The sequence below is a fragment of the Lithobates pipiens genome, unplaced genomic scaffold, assembly GCF_037356315.1.
Source record: "Lithobates pipiens isolate NorthernLeopardFrog02 unplaced genomic scaffold, aLitPip1_a1.2 Scaffold_10, whole genome shotgun sequence".
Classification (NCBI taxonomy): Eukaryota; Metazoa; Chordata; class Amphibia; order Anura; family Ranidae; genus Lithobates; species Lithobates pipiens.
In genome coordinates this window covers 30,214,853-30,232,985 of record NW_027507686.1, presented here as the reverse complement: position 1 = coordinate 30,232,985, position 18,133 = coordinate 30,214,853, and the positions used below count along the sequence as shown (strand labels likewise).

At 41.1% G+C, this 18,133-nt stretch overlaps 1 protein-coding gene and 1 long non-coding RNA gene across 2 annotated transcripts in view; one reads left to right on the top strand and one right to left on the bottom strand.

Moving 5' to 3' along the window:
* Positions 1 to 18,133, bottom strand: part of ZNF469 (zinc finger protein 469) — a 609,231-nt gene that overhangs the window by 498,660 nt on the left and 92,438 nt on the right. The gene's annotated exons all lie outside the window — the stretch shown is intronic.
* The window catches only part of LOC143941623 (uncharacterized), a 39,976-nt gene continuing 38,209 nt past the window's right edge, over positions 16,367 to 18,133 (top strand). Inside the window, exon 1 of the long non-coding RNA XR_013264311.1 lies at positions 16,367 to 16,446. This is a non-coding gene — a long non-coding RNA (uncharacterized LOC143941623). The remainder of the gene's footprint in view (positions 16,447 to 18,133) is intronic.

Here is an 18,133-nt window from a genome sequence, read left to right as displayed (position 1 = left end):
AATACACAATTGTCGGCCAACAAACACGAGCGTAGTGATGTAATAAGAGCTGGAAAAAAGAGGAAGTTCAATTGTCAGGCGCCACCCTTTGTGCTCCTTCTGCTAATTTCGTGTTAGTAGAAGTTTGGTGAGTGTTGATTCGCACTTTAATTTCACACTTTTAAGTTTGTTTCTGAGCGGCCGTTTGTCAACCAGCCATGTTGCGGAATCGGAGGAGATAAAGTGTTATTTATTATTGGACTTGGATTTATTGCTTTGACCCAAGTCCAGTCCAGGAGGAGGAGGATTTCTTGGACCCAAACTTGGTTGCTTTATTAATTGTGACCAATTATGTCATATGCCTTTGCTGCGGGAGCTCCAGGAGAATAACCCGGATGATTTTCGGAATTATCTCCAGAAGATGGACCCCTGCTTTCACCAATTCATGGTATTGTTGACCCCCTATATTAAGAAGCAGGACACATGCATGAGGCTTTTATTTTATTTTTTTGGTTGAATAATGATTTGATTTGCTATATTTTCTATATTTTTGGATGCATAGAATGCACTTTTTGGTTAAGTTCTATTTTCAGATAGCATGTCTAATTTTATTTGTTTTCTGTTTTTTAATGCACAATAAAAAAATTGTGGAGAATAATACTTGGCTATGTGTTTTACTTCAAATGACAGTTTGGGAGTTGGCAGTAACATTTAAAAAAAAAAAATACAATGTGAAATTAACAAGGGACACCAACATAGTTGTATCTTTGATCTTAAAAAATACAGGATAATGGTATTGTGGTAACTTGCACCAAAAATATATATATATATAACAAGCACAATAATATTATTCTTGATATCACTAGAAAAAAAAAGCCTTTGAAAATTAGTTTTAAATAACTCCATCAGTATCACCAGCAAAGCAGCTTCATTATTATCCCATTAAAGAAGAGGAGAATTGTGCGCTGCATTTCGAGATTTCATAATTTGCCACGTCACAAATGTTAATTCTGCATTACGAATGCTAATTTACAAGACCGGCCGTTTCTGGCCCGTCCTTGCTTCCGAGCATGCGTGTTTGTACTTTGGACATTTGTGTGACAGATTTGGAAAATACGACCACAGACATTTGTCTGCGGAAAATTTTAAAGCCTGCCATCCAACATTTGTCCGTGGAAAATCAGACAAAAATTGTCTGATGGAGCATACAAACGGTCGGATTTTCCGACAACAGCCTGTCATCACACATTTCCCGTCGGAAAATCTGATTGTGTGTACATGGCTTTAGTATTTTGAGCTCTAAATTTTTCTTTGTTCAGCCTGCTGGGTTGAACGAAGAAAAAAATCTGTGTACCTAGCCTTAGTGTCAGAGCAGTGGGAGCAGTGATAATACCCACCTCTGTCATGTGACAGTGCTCACACCTAGCAATTAGCTGCTTGGCCCAAAACAATGCCTCACATGAGGCAGGAACATTCTCCTCTATCCACCGGGGGCGCATCAGTTATTTTACAGTGGGGGGTAGTAAAGAGAGCAGGATTTATGTGTGGGATTTATACAAAAGTACAAAAATCTGCATCCTTTAAAATACATAACATAGAACCAAACATTTCCTAATAAACTGACATAACACAAACTAAAGAAATGTTCATATTGTCATCATATTTTGACAAAGTTGGAGCAGAAGAAAAGCAGCTAGTCTGCCAGTCTTTAGAAACAAGTCTGCAGATTCAGATATTCTCACATAGTACAATGAAGGGGTGGACTAATATTATTGGTATTAGGAGCCAGCCTGTCCAGTCCAGGAGCCAGCAGGATTATTTAATAAGAGCCAGCTCCATTGGCAACAACTATAGAAAACTGCAAACGTTAGGCGCCGGCTGTAATTTTTAAGGAGTATTGTCTACCTGACTCCTGGGATGTGTCAAGCCCTGGTATGATGCCTACTGTACATAAAAGTGGCAACCTAAATACCTCTAGTAGTCCATGTAATTAATACATACAGTATCTCACAAAAGTGAGTACACCCCTCACATTTTTGAAAATATTTTATTCTATCTTTTCATGTGACAACACTGAAGAAATGACACTTTGCTATAATGTAAAGTAGTGAGTGTACAGCTTGTATAACAGTGTGAATTGCTGTCCCCTCAAAATAACTCAACACACAGCCATTAACGTCTATACCGCTGGCAGCAAAAGTGAGTACACCCCTAAGTGAAAATGTCCAAATTGGGCCCAATTAGCCATTTTCCCTCCCCAGTGTCATATGACTCAATAGTGTTACACAGTCTCAGGTGTGGATAGGGAGCAGGTGTGTTAAGTTTGGTGTTATTGCTCTCACTCTCTCATACTGGCCACATGGCACCTCATGGCAAAGAACTCTCTGAGGATCTGAAAAAAAGAATTGTTGCTCTACATAGAGATGGCCTAGGCTATAAGAAGATTGCCAAGACCCTGCAACTGAGCTGCAGCACAGTGGGCAAGACCATACAGTGATTTAGCAGGACAGGTTCCACTCAGAACAGGCTTTGCCATGGTCGACTAAAGAAATTGAGTGCTTGTACTCAGCGTCATATGCAGAGGTTGTCTTTGGGAAATAGACATATGAGTACTGCTGGTATTGCTGCAGAGGTTGAAGGGGTGGGGAGTCAGCCTGTCTGTCCTCAGACCATACACCACACAATGCATCAAATTGGTCTGCATGGCTGTCATCCCAGAAGGAAGCCTCTTCTAAAGATGATGCACAAGAGTGCCCAAGAGGGTTAATGCAGTGCATGAAAATAATGGTGGCCATAGAAAATATTGACACTTTAGGCCCAATTTGAACGTTTTCACTTAGGGGTGTACTCACTTTTGTTGCCAATGGTTTAGACATTAATGGCTGTGTGTTGAGTTATTTTGAGGGGACAGTAAATTTACACTGTTATACAAGCTGTACACTCACTACTTTACATCGTAGCAAAGTTTCATTTCTTCAGTGTTGTCACAAGATAAGAAAAGATATAATAAAATATTTACAAAAATCTGAGGGGTGTACTCACTTTTGTGATATACCGTATGTGCGGCAGCAAAGAGGGTGGGCTGTCCATGAGCGGCTGGGGTTTCTCTGTTGAGAGCACACTCCCAGCACAGTGACCAAGCTGTCAAAGACAGCTCCTGGTCTTGAGTAATGATTAGAAGATGGCAGGACCAGCTCCAAATCATGTGACTACTATGTCAGCCAACCACAGTGGTCACCTAATTGAGCAGACCTGCCCCCCAGGTGTAATAGCTCAATTAAAGGGACATTTAGACAGAAAGGTGTTAATAAAGAAAGGTGTTAATAAAGTATGAAGTTCATTCTTACAGCTAATACAAAATGGAATAAATTGAAGGATATACAGTATGCCACACCCCAAGGCCAGTTGTATTTCTCTATTGCAGCATTGCACTCACTTTGTACAATATTATAGGCTGTTCACACACTACAAGAGACTCCAGGGCAGTATGTTTTCTAGCCGTATTGAAGGCAGAACTGATCCCCACCTTTAGAAAAGAATGGTTAGATATTAGGACCACTACAACACCTGACAACCATTGTGTGTACTAGACCAACCAGCTCAGTGCACACCTTTACCTGGATGTTCAGAAGGGCTGGTAGGGATCATAATTGCCCACAAATTGCCCTCTTTTTGCAAAGTGTGAATGAGTCCTTTTTCTGTTATTTTCACCTTTTTGGCATACTAGCTCATTCTGGAATACTCACCTTAGATCGAAGCCCCCGCAGCAGTCCCGGCACACTGCTCTGCCCGGCGACATGTCTCCTGGAGTTATTTCTTGGTATCGCGGGCACTGGTGCTGCGATTGGCCGGAATCACAATGACGTCACTCCCACGCATAAGTGAGTAAGCCGCTGGTAACGGCACGTCAGCTGAAGCAGATGTCACAAACGAGCCGTTGCTTCAGTCATCGGCACATGCTGATACAGGAGTTATCTCCTAAACCGTGCAGGTTTAGGAGATATCCACGGTAGCTACAGGTAAGCCTTATTATAGGCATACCTGTAGTGAAAGTGATTGTAAAGGATTTACAACCACTTTCATTTCAAAGACTTTACAATTTTACCTGCAGCACCACCTACTGGTTAAATTTGGCATCATGGCTCATCCGATTATTTAAAATGTATGTAAAGAATGTGTTTGTTTTATTTTGTTTTTTTCTTGGATAGAGTAGAAAAGATAAAAGTTCTGTCTGTGTCTCCGCTGGGAATATTCATCCCTCTGTTTACCTTAGGGACCGTTTTTACCAATCCAGAAAGTGAGGGTAAATAAAAAAAAAGAGCTGTCACAATAGCAATAGCTTGTGTGGACACAATGTGCACACCTTTATAACATGTTAAAAATAAACTGCAGATAAGGGGTGTCTGTAGATATAAACAAACTGTGCACCTCACACTACCTTATTGCTAGGATGTTGCTCCAATGGGATTCAACCGTAAATGCAGGTAAACCGCTGTGCATTAGTGTAAAAGCAGCCTTAGGCCCCTTTCATACGATCGGTCCGAACGGGTCCGCCTGTCTGTTTTTCAGGTGGATTCAAACAGACTCTCCAATCACCTCTACTCATGTCTGTTTATACCCGCCTATCTGCAATCCGATCTGCTTAAAAAAACAGAAGGGGATCTGTCCCATTCTGTCTGGGTGGATCGGAGGGTTCTTAGGGTAGAGCGGGCTGCATCTGTGTCTGCTCAACATATGCAGAGTGGACACAGACCTGCCATCCGCCCGCTACGCTAAATGTGGCCCGCGGCCAGTTACCAAGTCGCTAAAGTGGCCCTCGCTCCTCAAAAGCTTGGGCACCCCTGGCCTACACCTATAGCAAGGGTAATATGCAACTTTAGTCAAAGCTACGCAGTTTGTCATGGATAAAATGTTCCCACATTGTATATTGATAATGTGTGTTTCCTGGATATGTGTCATTTATATAGGATTCTGTCCTATTGTATATTGTGCCATAACTTAACAAAAAAAAGCTCTATTTACAGTGCATCCGCAAAGTATTCACATGGCTTTACTTTTTCCACATTTTGTTATGTTACAGAATTCCAAAATGGATTAAATTCATTATTTTCCTCAGAATTCTTCAAACAATACCCCATAATGAAAACCTGAAAGAAGTTGGTTTGAAATCTTTTCAAATGTATTAAAACTAAAAAAACTAAAAAATCACATGTACATAAGTATTCACAGCCTTTGCCATGACACTTAAATTGAGCTCAGGTGCATCCTGTTTCCACTAATAATTTTTGAGATGTTTCTACAACTTGATTTTAAGTCCACCTATGGTAAATTCAGTTGATTGGACATTATTTGGAAAGGCACACACCTGTCTATATAAAGACCCCCAGATAACAGTGCATGTCAGAGCACAAACCAAGCCATGAAATACAAGGAATTGTCTGCAGACCTCAGAGCCAGGATTGTATTGAAGCACAGATCTGGGGAAGCATACAGAAAAATGTCTGCAGCATTGAAGGTCCCAATGAGCACAATGGCCTCCATCATCTGTAAATGGAAGAAGTTTGGAACCACCAGGACTCTTCCTAGATCAGGCCGCCCGGCCCAACTGAGCGATCGGGAGAGAATGACCTTAGTCAGGGAGGTGACAAAGAACCCCATGGTCACTCCAGCAGATCTCCAGCATTTCTCTGTGGAGAGAGGAGAACCTTGCAGAAGAACAACCATCTCTACAGCACTCCACCAATCAAGCCTGTATGATAGAGTGGCCAGACGGAAACCACTCCTCAGTAAAGAGCATGTGAAAGCCTGCTTGGAGTTTGCCAAAAGGCACCTGAAGGACTCTCAGACCAAGAGAAACAAAATTCTCTGGTCTGATGAAACAAAGATTGAACTCTTTGGCCTGAATGATAAGCGTCATGTCTGGAGGAAACCAGGCACCACTTATCACCTAGCCAATACCATCCCTACAGTGAAGCATGGTGGAGGCAGCATCACGCTGTGAGGATGTTTTTCAGGGGCAGGAACTGGGAAACTAGTCAGGATCGAGGGAAAGATGAATGGAGCAATGTACAGAGACATTCATTTTTCATGAGTTTGCAAAGACTTCAAACTTCTTTCATGTTGTCATTATGAGGTATTGTTTGCAGAATTTTGATTAAAATAACGAATTTAATCCATTTTGGAATAAGGCTATAACATAACAAAATGTGGAAAAAGTGAAGTGCTGTGAATACTTTCCGGATGCACTGTATATGTAGAATATTTATGTAAGACATTTCCCTTATTTTATGTTTCAGTACCATAACTGAGGATTGGAACAGAAGGTATGACATGCCCATGACCGCTTACAATGACGTTTTTATTTTGTACAGATTTAATACTATCTGGAAATAAAGCACCAGTATGAGGTCTTCGGGGGCTTTGATGTTGGTAATGTCGCAGGAATCAAAGAGCTGCCCAGCTATTGAAATGGTATGTTAAGCCTGCTGGTCACACGTGTCTGTGGCTTACACAAGCACACAGTCTTTTGTCACATTAAAAATGACGCTTATATGGAGCCATATCATGCCGGTCATGGTCAACCACATGCGTCCGCAGTGACCACACCATGTCATATTCTGGCCTCTTGTGTGTAATTATTTTGTATTTATAACATCAAAGTATTACAAACAGAAGCAAAACTCAGTGACATAGAAAATGAAGCACTGTGACTGATATTAGTGCAGGATAATGTATGTGAGAATTGGGTAGTATAACACTTAAAGCTGAACTCCAGACACTTTTATTTAAGTATACTTCTGTATATTTCAATAACCACAAAGAATATATATCCACTTTGTATGCACCAAATGCCTCTGAAAACTCATATATTTCCTGGTAAAAGTAGCAATGATTGAGCTGCATGTAGCCTGTGCAGAGAGCACCAGGCTCACCCACTACAGGCTGCCTACAGCAAACTATAGAAGGGGATGGAGACAAGACCAGTCACCTTGCACAAAGAGAGCTAGAGAGAGCAGAGCTATAGGAGGAGCCCAGCAGGTCCCACCCACCACAGGCTGCTTTTAAAAATCTTCAGCAGTGGATGGATATGAGACCAGTCACCCTGCAGAGGACAGAGATCAGCAGCAACTGGCTTCTGCAAAGAGACAAAATTCCACACTGGTATACTGTACAGATCTGGAATAAATACACAAAGCACACCGAGATTCAAGGAACAATACATGAAATGTTTATTAAAGATCCTTCTGAAATTTTCTGACACTCCATCTACATACAAAATGACTATAGCCATATCTTCTATTCACCCCTCTGTCCAATGGTCCCATGTTTTTGTGTGACCTTGTGGATGATTTAATGGAAGTCCAGTCTAGATTAAGTTGGCTCTGCAACCTGTGTGGATATAATGTAAATTCTGGGGTTACCCATGTAGCAAGCAATTGAGCTGCAAGTTTGAAAATTACTTGCTAAGCTCTTGCTAGACTTAACCAGGCTTCACAAGTTTGTTGCACAATTGCAGCAAGTCCACATTGCATGATCCCAGATCAACTTTCTTTGCAAATATTCTGCAAGTTTGCTGCAAGTTTTGGTTCAGTTATGTTGTGCAATAGTCATCCCACCACAGGAGTCACTGTGACTTTCAGAGCTCTTGCTGTAGACTCACCACTGCAACTTTGCTCTTGCTAGAGACTTGCCATGCAAATTTGCTACAAATTGGGAAAGTGTTAACTAGAACTTGTGCTTCAAGTGCTCTTCAAGTGTACAACTTGCCAGTGAAAATTTGCAGCAAGTTAACAAGACTTACAATTCAACATTGCCACAAATTTGTGGCAAGTTATCCCTTCTATCTGGGATGTTCCTGACATTTATTAAAGAAGTGGTTTGGATAAGCAATGAAACATCTTCAACATCACAGAAGGCCTCTTAAGTAATAATTTGACTATTACTAGCTACAGTCTGACCTTGAATATAATCGAAGTCACAGTTGAATATATCCCCCTTGTTTGGTATCTCTCTGACACTAGAAAAGAAATGGGGTAGGAAAGGGGTGTCACCAGGACAGGCAGACAGAAAACATCACATAATTTCTAACCTTTTTGTTGATGTCTGTGCTCCCATTGGAACCTTATCCATCACTTAATAACCAATGACAGTTCTTGTCGTGTGTGATTTGGTTGTAGAGAAGTCAACCCTCAAGGGCTGCACTCTTCCACATTAATTCATTCAATAAAGTTTTGTTCTTATAGGGAAAAAAATGTGAATTACATTTGATATAGTATATGATTACTACGCTGAATCTCCTATCTATATCGAACTGTTGTCATAACGAAAATAAAGCATTTGTTTATGTCGGATCTTTCAGTTTTTTAATTCTATACATTCAACGATAACGAAAATACCCGAAATTCTGAAGAAAATGCACTTGGACGAAAAAAAATGCACATGTCTACTACCTAGGTGCAGCCCATTAGTCCCTGACGTTTAGCCCATTAGTCCCTGACATTTAGCCCATTAGTCCCTGACGTTTAGCCCATTAGTCCTTGACGTTTAGCCCATTAGTCCTTGACGTTCAGCCCATTAGTCTCTGATGTGCAGCCCATCAGTGTCAACCGTTATACAGCCACTATGTCCAGAAAAAATATACACTCCAGAAAAGACAAATCAAATACTGAGTCTGAATGATGAGAGCAGCGGGGAGCTCTCATTGCCCAGTTACAGTTCTTATTCATGTTTGGAATATGAGAAGGCAGTACATCAACATCTGAATCAGAGGAGGAAGTAGTCCATCCAAAAAGAAGATGCTCTGAAGACCAGGTGGCTACCAGCAGCACCAAACACCCCAATTGGCAATCGGCAAATGCCAACGGCGCTAGACCCCAGGAGCAAAGGCCCAGTACAAATGCTGGAATTTCACGCCAAAGAATTAGGGCCCAAACCCAGCTTCCAGATACCTTGGCAAACCATTGTGGCTGCCTTCTAGCACAGGGTCAGCCACAATCCCCCATTTCACAGCACAGCCAGGTGTGCAGGTCAACACTGAAGTTTTTTCTGAAATCAATATTTTTATTTATTTTTCCCTGATAAATTAGTTCAAGGTATCGTGGACCAAACCAATCTTTTTGCTCATCAATTCATAGAAAACCACACCAGCTCAAGCTATGCCCACCCTTTTGAATGGAGACCCCAACAGTGGAAGAGATTAAACTGTTTTTAGGCCTTACGCACATCATGGTGCTTACAAAAAAAGTGCTTGCATATTGGTCTACCAACCCTATGCACCACATGCCAATTTTTTCATCTGTCATGTCCAGGTCCCAATATGAAATTATAATGCGCTTCCTGCATTGCAGTGCCCCCTCCCCCCCCCCCCCCCCAAAAATCATCCCAACTTCGATAAATTATATAAAATTTGCCCCCCTAATTTTTTTTTTTTTCAAGAGGTTTTCGAAACTTTATATCTCTGACCAGCACATCCCTGTGGACGAATCCCTGGTCCATTTCACAGGTTGGCTGGGAATCAAGCAATATATCCCCAGTAAGAGGGCACGGTACGGATTTAAGCTCAACAAGCTCTGTGAAAGCTCCACCAGATATTTGCAAGCCTTCCATGTGTACGAAGGCAAAGGCTCCCAGCTCCAGCCCCCTGAGTGTCCACCGTACATGGGAATAAGTGGGAAAATTCCCTGGGAGTTGTCATTCCCACTCTTGCAAAAAGGGTATCACATTTATATGGGTAATTATGATACTAGTTTGCCCCTTTTCCCGCCACCTATACCTGAAGAATACTTTGATCTCCCCGCAAGAAAAATCAAAAAGGGCTTCCCACAGAGTCTAGTCACTACAAGGCTACAAAGGGGAAAATCAACAAGCTTGAGGAACATGGAAGTGTTGGCTGTGAAGTGGCAGAATAGAAAAGATGGATACATCATGTCCACCATCCATAAAGACACCTCAGTGGACGCGGTCCCGTTCAAAAGCCTTCCTGTATCCACGAGTACAATATTGTAATATTGTATAATAATTCATGGGGGGGTGAATTTGAATGATCAAATGTTGCAGCCATATCTATCAACACGTATAAAAAGTCGCAATTTACTTTTTTTATTTGGCCATTTACAAAGCTTTCATCACCTATCAAAAATCAACGGAAACACCCAACACCTTCCTAAATTTTATTGAAGACATTGTCACTGCACTAATATATCAACAAAGATCCCCCCAGAAAGCATTCACACTGATTGTGTCAGCAGACTACATGAGCACCATTTTCCTGACAATATTCCACCATCAGCAACCGGAAGAAGACGACCAAAAGAAATGTTGGGTGTGCACCAAAAGAGGAGTTAGGAAAGACACCAGTTTCCATTGTCCCCAATGTCCCTCCCAACCTGGTCTTTGCATGGGAGAATGCTTCAGAAGCTATCACACTCTTGTAAACTATTAGCCCATATTTCTAATAGACTGCCATTTCCCCATTTTCAATTTCTGTCCTGAATACTTCCTTGGTGCCTCAACCATATCATTGCCTTCCATGTGAACTAATCCTGGCCTGTTTATCTGCCTGCAGTCTGCATTGTTGTTTCTGCCTTTCATGTCAACTGACCTTGGACTATCGAATTTGCCTCTGCCTACCGTATATTTCTGCCTTTAACCTGCACTGACCTCGGCCTGTTGACCATGTTTTTGCCTGCCCCTTGGACTGACCCTACACAGGGGTCTGAGAAGAATGAGAAAGCCGAATATGGGTTTATGAGAGGGGACAATTGCGGAAGAGAGGAATGTCAGATGTAGATCCTGAAGAGGGACAGATTTGAAGGAGAGAGAAATGCATTTTGATCCAGAAGAGGAATAGTTGTGGGGGACAGAGGAGCAGAGGGGTTTGGATTAATAGTTATGACAGTTGTGGAGGAGAGAGGGACGGATGGGTTTGGGTCTTGTGGAAGGATAAAAATAGAGAAGAGAGGGGTGAAGTTTCAGAAAAGTGACAGTTATGGAGGAGGGAGAGACAGAGGGTTTTGGTCTTTAGGAAGAAAGGAAGGGTTTGGTTGAAGAAGACTGCAATTTTTGAAGAAGAGAGGTGCAGAGGAGTTTCTAAGAGGGGGGGGGGATTTGGGTTGTAAGAGAGATCACTTTGGAGAAAAGAGGGAGGGATTCAGATATAGAAGAACCATGTAGGAAAAGATGGAGGGGTTTAGGGACAGTTATGGAGGAGAGCTGGAAAGAGGATGTATGAATTTAGGTCCAGAAGAGGGCACAATTGTGGAGGAGAAAGAGGTGGAGTGTTGTAGTTCTAGAGCAGAGATCTCCAAACTACGGCCCTCCAGCTGTTGCAGAACTACACATCCCATGAGGCATTGTGAAACTCTGACATTCACAGACATGACTAGGCATGATGGGAATTGTAGTTCCTGAACAACTGGAGAGCCATAGTTTGGAGAGCCCTGTTCTAGAGGAAAGCAGTTTTAGAGAAGATAGGGTTCCAAAAGGAGCTGGTTGAGAATTTACAGACAGACAAAAAGAAATGGCACTGTCAAGCTTTTTTTGTATTTTTTGCTGTTCCCCTTGGAGTGAATCCAGTGTGAGGGCCAGTGAATAGGTGCCAGACCCACAGTGAATTGTATATAGATGGAATTGTGATCATTTAAAATGACATGTTGCCATAACCCCCTCCTGTCTCCCTCTGCTTCTGCTTATTTATAAACTAATGATCTGATTTATATCAGTCCAAGACATGAGAATAAAAGCTCGGAGACTGCTGAACATATATCAGAAGATGAAGTGATCTGCTGCGGATCAAAGCAAGCACTTGATCTGGATGTGATTAAGGGGAGTGTTTGTGTAGCTGAGGTCACCCTGTGTTTGTTGTACACAGTTCTGTGCTGCATATGTGATTACATCGCTTCTGCAAGGCCAGCAGATTTGGGGTGCAGCGCAGCCTTATCTCTTCTCAGTATTATAGTAAACTGTCATTATTTTTTTGGGTTGGATGATAATGACAACAAGGACTAGAGCAACACCTATGGGCTATCAAGACTTTCTAGCTAAAATGCAGGATAGTTGTACAGTAGTTGTGCATTCAGGTGCCAGTCAACTTTATGACATATGTGGGTTAAGTCGCATGCCACAAGTCGGATTAGTAAAGATGATGATCTGACTTCCATTCAAATCAGTGTGCTGAGATTGTGCCCAAGTCAGACCAGGGTAGTGCCGGAACTTCTTTCAAAGTCGGACCAACTAAGACGGCTCTCATAGGGAACCATTCATGTCCTAGTAGATGATAGACTCAGCAATGGCATGCAATGCCAAGCTGCTGCTAACAAAGTAAACATAATATTGTCATTCATTAAAAAGGGAACTAACTCCAGAGATAAAACATTAATTCTCCCACTCTACAAGACTGGTCTGGCCTCACCTGGAGTATGCTGTCCAGTTCTGGGTACCAGTCCTCAGAAAGGTTGTACAGAAAATGGAGTGAGAACAAAGAAGGGCAACAAAGCTAATTAAGGGTCTGGAGGATATTGGTTATGAATAAAGGTTGCAGGCACTGAACTTATTCTCTCTGGAGAAGAGGCGCTTGAGAGGGGATATGATTCCAATTTACAAATACCATACTGGTGACCCCACAATAGGGATAACATTTTTCACAGAAGGGAGTTTAATAAGACACATGGCCGCTCACCAAAATTATAAGAAAAAGAGTTTTAACCTTAAACTGCATAGAGGATTCTTTATTGTGGCGACAAGGATGTGGAATTCCCTTCCACAGGCAGTGGTTTCAGCAGGGGGCATCAATCATTTCAAAAAAATATTAGATAAGCACCTGAACGAACGCAACATTTGGGATATACAATGTTATACTGACCTGTAATCACACACATAGTTTGGACTTGATGGACCTCATTTTTTCAACCTCATCTACTATGTAACTATGTAAGATACGTATACTTTTCATTTTAGAATGATGGAGTGACTGACAGCTAGGATGCCTCTTTTGATGTAAAAAATAGATCTGCTAGCTGTGAGCTAGATTTCATTTGATTTTAATTACACGTATTGATGTGAGCTCAATCCTTGATTTTAGAATTATGACTTTGATTATTCCTGTAATGAAGGAGCTGAGAGTTTGCATTACAGTCGGTGATTACAAAGAGCAGGAATGAGACATTTTTATCTTAAAAAATCAAACCTCATGCTGTTTAATTTCATGTTTCTATGAATAATTACGTGCTTTGAAATATCAAACAATAATGAATTTTGAACATGGGTTATTATTTTCTGGTATTTTGTAGATGAAACCAGCCAGAAAGTTTAGATAGATAGATAGATAGATAGATAGATAGATAGATAGATAGATAGATAGATAGAAAAACATAATCCCTGCAAAGAAGACATTTTATATTGCTGTTTCTGCTGTAATAAGGAGAACCCTCTAAAGATCTGCAGAATCCATCACAGCAGATCTGACCATGTCTTTGCATGGAAAAAAATTAATAAATAAAGAATATTTTATTTCAGTGACAGGGTTGCTTCAGGCAGGATTGTTACATCATATTCATATATATTTGAAATTCGTAAATTTCTAAATTTAAGCCGGAGTGTGCAATACAAAAGGCAGTCAAGGAGCACAAAGATAAAACTTTCACACACAAGACAGGTAATGTAGTTGGCAGGCTTGGAACTGATATGTGAGTGGAAGGAAATGCATTAAGCCTTAATTCTTAGGGGTCAGAAAGTCACTGTTGTGGGATTATATAGGTCATACATGTCATGGGATAAAGTTAATGTCATCATTTGTAATTGAAGGTTAAGTATTTTCATGATGTCTTATTTGCTCAGGTCAAGGAGGTTTTCAGTGATGTTGAAGATCCTAATTTAAAAAAAAAAAAAAAATCAGGTTATTGGAGAAGTTGTTGTCAGTTCCTGATGGGAATTAGAAGAGATGGTTCTACATTGGGTAGACTTGCGTCAGACGGAAATGAGACATGTTATAAAAGGCAATCATACAGAAGAGCTCCTGTGATCTTTAGAGGGACCAGTAGAACCCTAGACCCTTTACAACATTACCAGCCAGGATTAGTGCGTGTAAATACCTATTACCTGCGCTGACAAAAGCCTCTCTGTGGAAGACAAATTGGTTGTCATTTTCTATAGTGTAAATGTGCGATTGCACAGTAATTAGAGCTTGAAATGCCCAATAGCAATAATTAACGCCCAAACGAAATTCAGAATAGCCCTGGCAAACAAATACTCTCAACATCAAATTCACTATAGCACCTAAACCCTTACTCTTGTTAGGATCTGGAGAATCACACATGAAAATAATGTTTAGAGCATGATATGATAGCCAAAATAGTACTGAAATATGTGGTATATTGTTTAAAGATAATCTGCTTTTAAAGTGTGTGAAACAGTGATTTCTTCACTGAAATATCTTTAAAAATCTGAGAAGAGATACATTCCCCGTCTTGTTACAACTAGATGCCAGCACAACTGAGGATGCTCAGACATGCAAACTACTCTCATTTTAACTCCCATGCCTTTTTTACAGGGAGCTATAGTAAATACCAAAATTTGTTATGTAGCCCAATGCAAGTTTCAGCCATGGATTGTAACATGTGGTACAATTATAACCTCCCCAAATAAATACTTTTCATGTTGAGATGAATGTATCTTTTTCTCAAAGAAATTGTCCTTGCAACAATGTTGCTTCTTCAGCATCTATTTTGTTTTTAAGAATGCTAAAATGTGTAATGTTTTTATCTTTTGTTAAAATATATTCACTTGTTGTCCATCTCACAAAAATCTTTACCCAAACCCACACAGGTATCTTTACATACCACAAACTTATTTGAGCCCAAAAAATGATCTGTGTACCAACATCAGGAATAAAAAGGTAATTCCCAAAAATTAGAGGGTAACATCACTACTCTACACTCATATACCAAGAACCACCAAATATCACAGAATAAATCAAGAAGACTAACTCCTGACTAATGTAATTCCACCACCTATATGTCCAAAGAAATGCATTTATGTGTAGGAGGACTCCACATCTGGCAGCATAGCGGTTCACAAGCCTAATAGCACTGAGGTTCTGGGGTCAAATCCCACACATGACACTTAATGTAGAGAAGTTGTCTGTTCTCCCTATGTTTTTAAACATAACTCCTGACCCAGGGCCTTCCCTAAATTATGTCTAAATACAGTATTTATGTGTAGGAGGGTTCCACCACCATTGCAAATTGTGTCATATGTTTTCCATGGGTAAGGACTCTTAATCAGCCTTAACATTTCCCCACCAGCACTAATTGTAGCCACTTACCAAGCCCAAACCCACAAAATGACAGCTGTTTAGCTCTCAGTATGCTGACAGTAATCAGCCACAACCAGCCTTCAAAACAGATGCCATATGCCAGAAACAAGTTGTTCACTTGCTCTCCGGCCTTCCACAGTAAATCTGCATTGATTCTTGCACCCCTGGGACTTAGGACTGTTTTACACCAGAGAGATGCAGCCAAAAAACATGTGGCAGGACATTGGCTTACAGGCTAGCACTTTTGCCTAGCAGCACTGAGCTTCTGAGATCAAATCACATTCCTACCTGGTTAGAGGTTTGTATGTTGTGGTGTTAAAGTTTTTTTTCACCAGTGCTAACATTTTTGATGGGTTTCACATAATGAAACCCCAATAAATCACCTTATAAATCAAGCAAGTTGGAGGTTTTCACTAAATCTAGAACTGGGTTGTCTAAGTCTGGTGTGATGCTGCATACATATTTTAAGGTTGTATACTTATGATGAATCAAGAATGTGCTTTGTCACCCACTTGTGTGAATCACCTCCTTACAAAGTTGTAATTTCCTGTTTTGGACCCTCCACATGCCAAACAACGTATACATTTGATTTGGAGCTTTTTGGGATCACTGATCATGAGCAAAGCCTTAGACATGTTATTTTGAGCTTCAGCCTGCACAGATATCAATGCTGAGGCATGTTTTTCATTTGTAAAGAGTGTGTATTGCTAATGAACAGGTGTGAGCACTTGAGGCCCACATGAAGAAACAGAATCAATTAAACTGGTGGGTGTGTCCTTTACTGGGTGAAATGTGCAAGCAAGCTTAGCATTTGTGGCATGTGTTTGGCCTAAGAAGAGGCCTGCATTTTTCTTTGCAGTGTGTATATTGGGTTACAAATAGATATGGTTTTGGGGGTGTGCATAATTCCTGACCTACACCCCACTAAGGCTGTTGTTTGATTATTGTTTCTAAATCTCACATGTTAGACTTACAACTCCTATGTAATGGTTGAGATGAAAAGGAAGGTTCCTGCTAATTAATTCCAGCTGTATGCGTCAATGTAGTTTGTACACTGCCTGTTTGGCTTTTGTATTAATTTTGTCTGTTTTTGCTTATGAGAATTCTGCCATGTAACTTTTTTGGGCTTTGGGGCGAGGACTTCTGATCAAAAAAAGGTTAGTTATGCTGGTTATTAGCTTGATTTGTTTAATGTGTCAAATTTTTAGTGTCTTACCCTTGTAGATTGTAAGCCCTTTTATCTAATTTGTCAAATGCTGGAGCATCCTTTCCATGCCTTTTTTTTTTTGGCACAGGTACATTAATGTACCACTAATCACTAATGGATTTTTACAGACTCAAGATACATATTTTATAAGTCCAAACAATTCATACCCCTTCAAATCTGTATTAAAACTAGTTGCATACAAAAGTATTTGGTTGTGCAAATACTTGAGTTGAAAGTGTAATGGGGGAGGGGGAAGAAACCCCCCCCCCCCCCAAAAAAAAAATAAGCTCCACAGCTGAAATTCAGGGTTCTAGTAATTATTTTGTGGACTAGGTAAGCCATGAAATATGTCAACTAAATGTGAATTCTCTCTAAACACCAAATTAGGAAAAAAATAACCCAAAAACTATTGTTTACAAAAAAAATTGTCATGGGGTTCCCCCAAAATCCATACAAGGGCCTTTGGGTCTGGTATGAATTTTAAGGGGAACTCAACACCAATTTTTTTATAATAATTGGTGTGAGGTCCCCCCCCCCAAATCCATACCAGACCCTTATCCAAGCATGCAGCCTGGAGGTCAGGATAGGGGGAGATGAGCGAGCACCCCCCTCTCCTGAACCATTCCAGGCCACATGCTCTCAACATGGGGAGGGTGCTTTGGGGTCCTCTTTCCAATAACCCTGGCCAGTGGTTGTCAGGGTCTGCGTGTAGGGGGCTTATTAGAATCTGGAAGCCCCCTTTAACAAGGGGGTCCCCAGATCCGGCCCCTATATGAATGGGTATCAGGTACATCAGACCCCTACCCATTCATCAAAAAAAGATACCGTTTTTGAGAAGTCTTTTATTGTAAAATAGCTCTGAGCCGTCACTCCCGCCGCCATCTTCTCCTTGTGCTGTCTCTCTCACCGCTATCTTCTGTCGCCTTCTCTTGTTGCCATCACTCTCACTGCCATCCTTCTCGGATGGCCACGCCCCATGGCTATGTAAAAGACGCTAGACAGCGGGTGACAACACAATGGAGGAAGATGGCAGCGAGGAAGAACACAACAACGGGAGAAGTAGGCGATGGTGATGGCGGCAAGAGAGACAGCTCGGGGAGAAGATGGCTCAGGGCTATTTTAAAATACAGGACTTGTCAAACATTGGCTCTTGTTTTCTTTTCACATTTCACCGTTTTTTTTGGTGTATGGGTACGATGTACCTGATAAATATTCACATGGGGGGTAGGATCTGGGGGCCCCCTCATTAAAGGGGGCTTCCAGATTCCGAATAGACCCCGACAACCACCGGCCAGGGTTTTTCCGGAAAAGGCCCTTGTCCCCATCTGCATGGCACCCACCCCCCATGTTGAGTTCATGCAACCTGGTATAGTTCAGCGGGGAGCGCTCGTTGGGGGTGACCCCACACATTTTTTTCAAATTTTTTTTGTATATACTGTACAGTTGTTAAAGACGCGAAGGCCGGCTTCTTGGTCCCTTGCTTAGCAACCAGCTATATACTGTGAAAATAAAAACCGCAAAGCTTACATCTTAATCAACAGCACATGCTGACAATAGATGAATGCCTAAGAGCCAATGCCACATGAGCATAGTTGTTATAATATTAATGCCTCAAATGCAAAACAATATTGTATAGA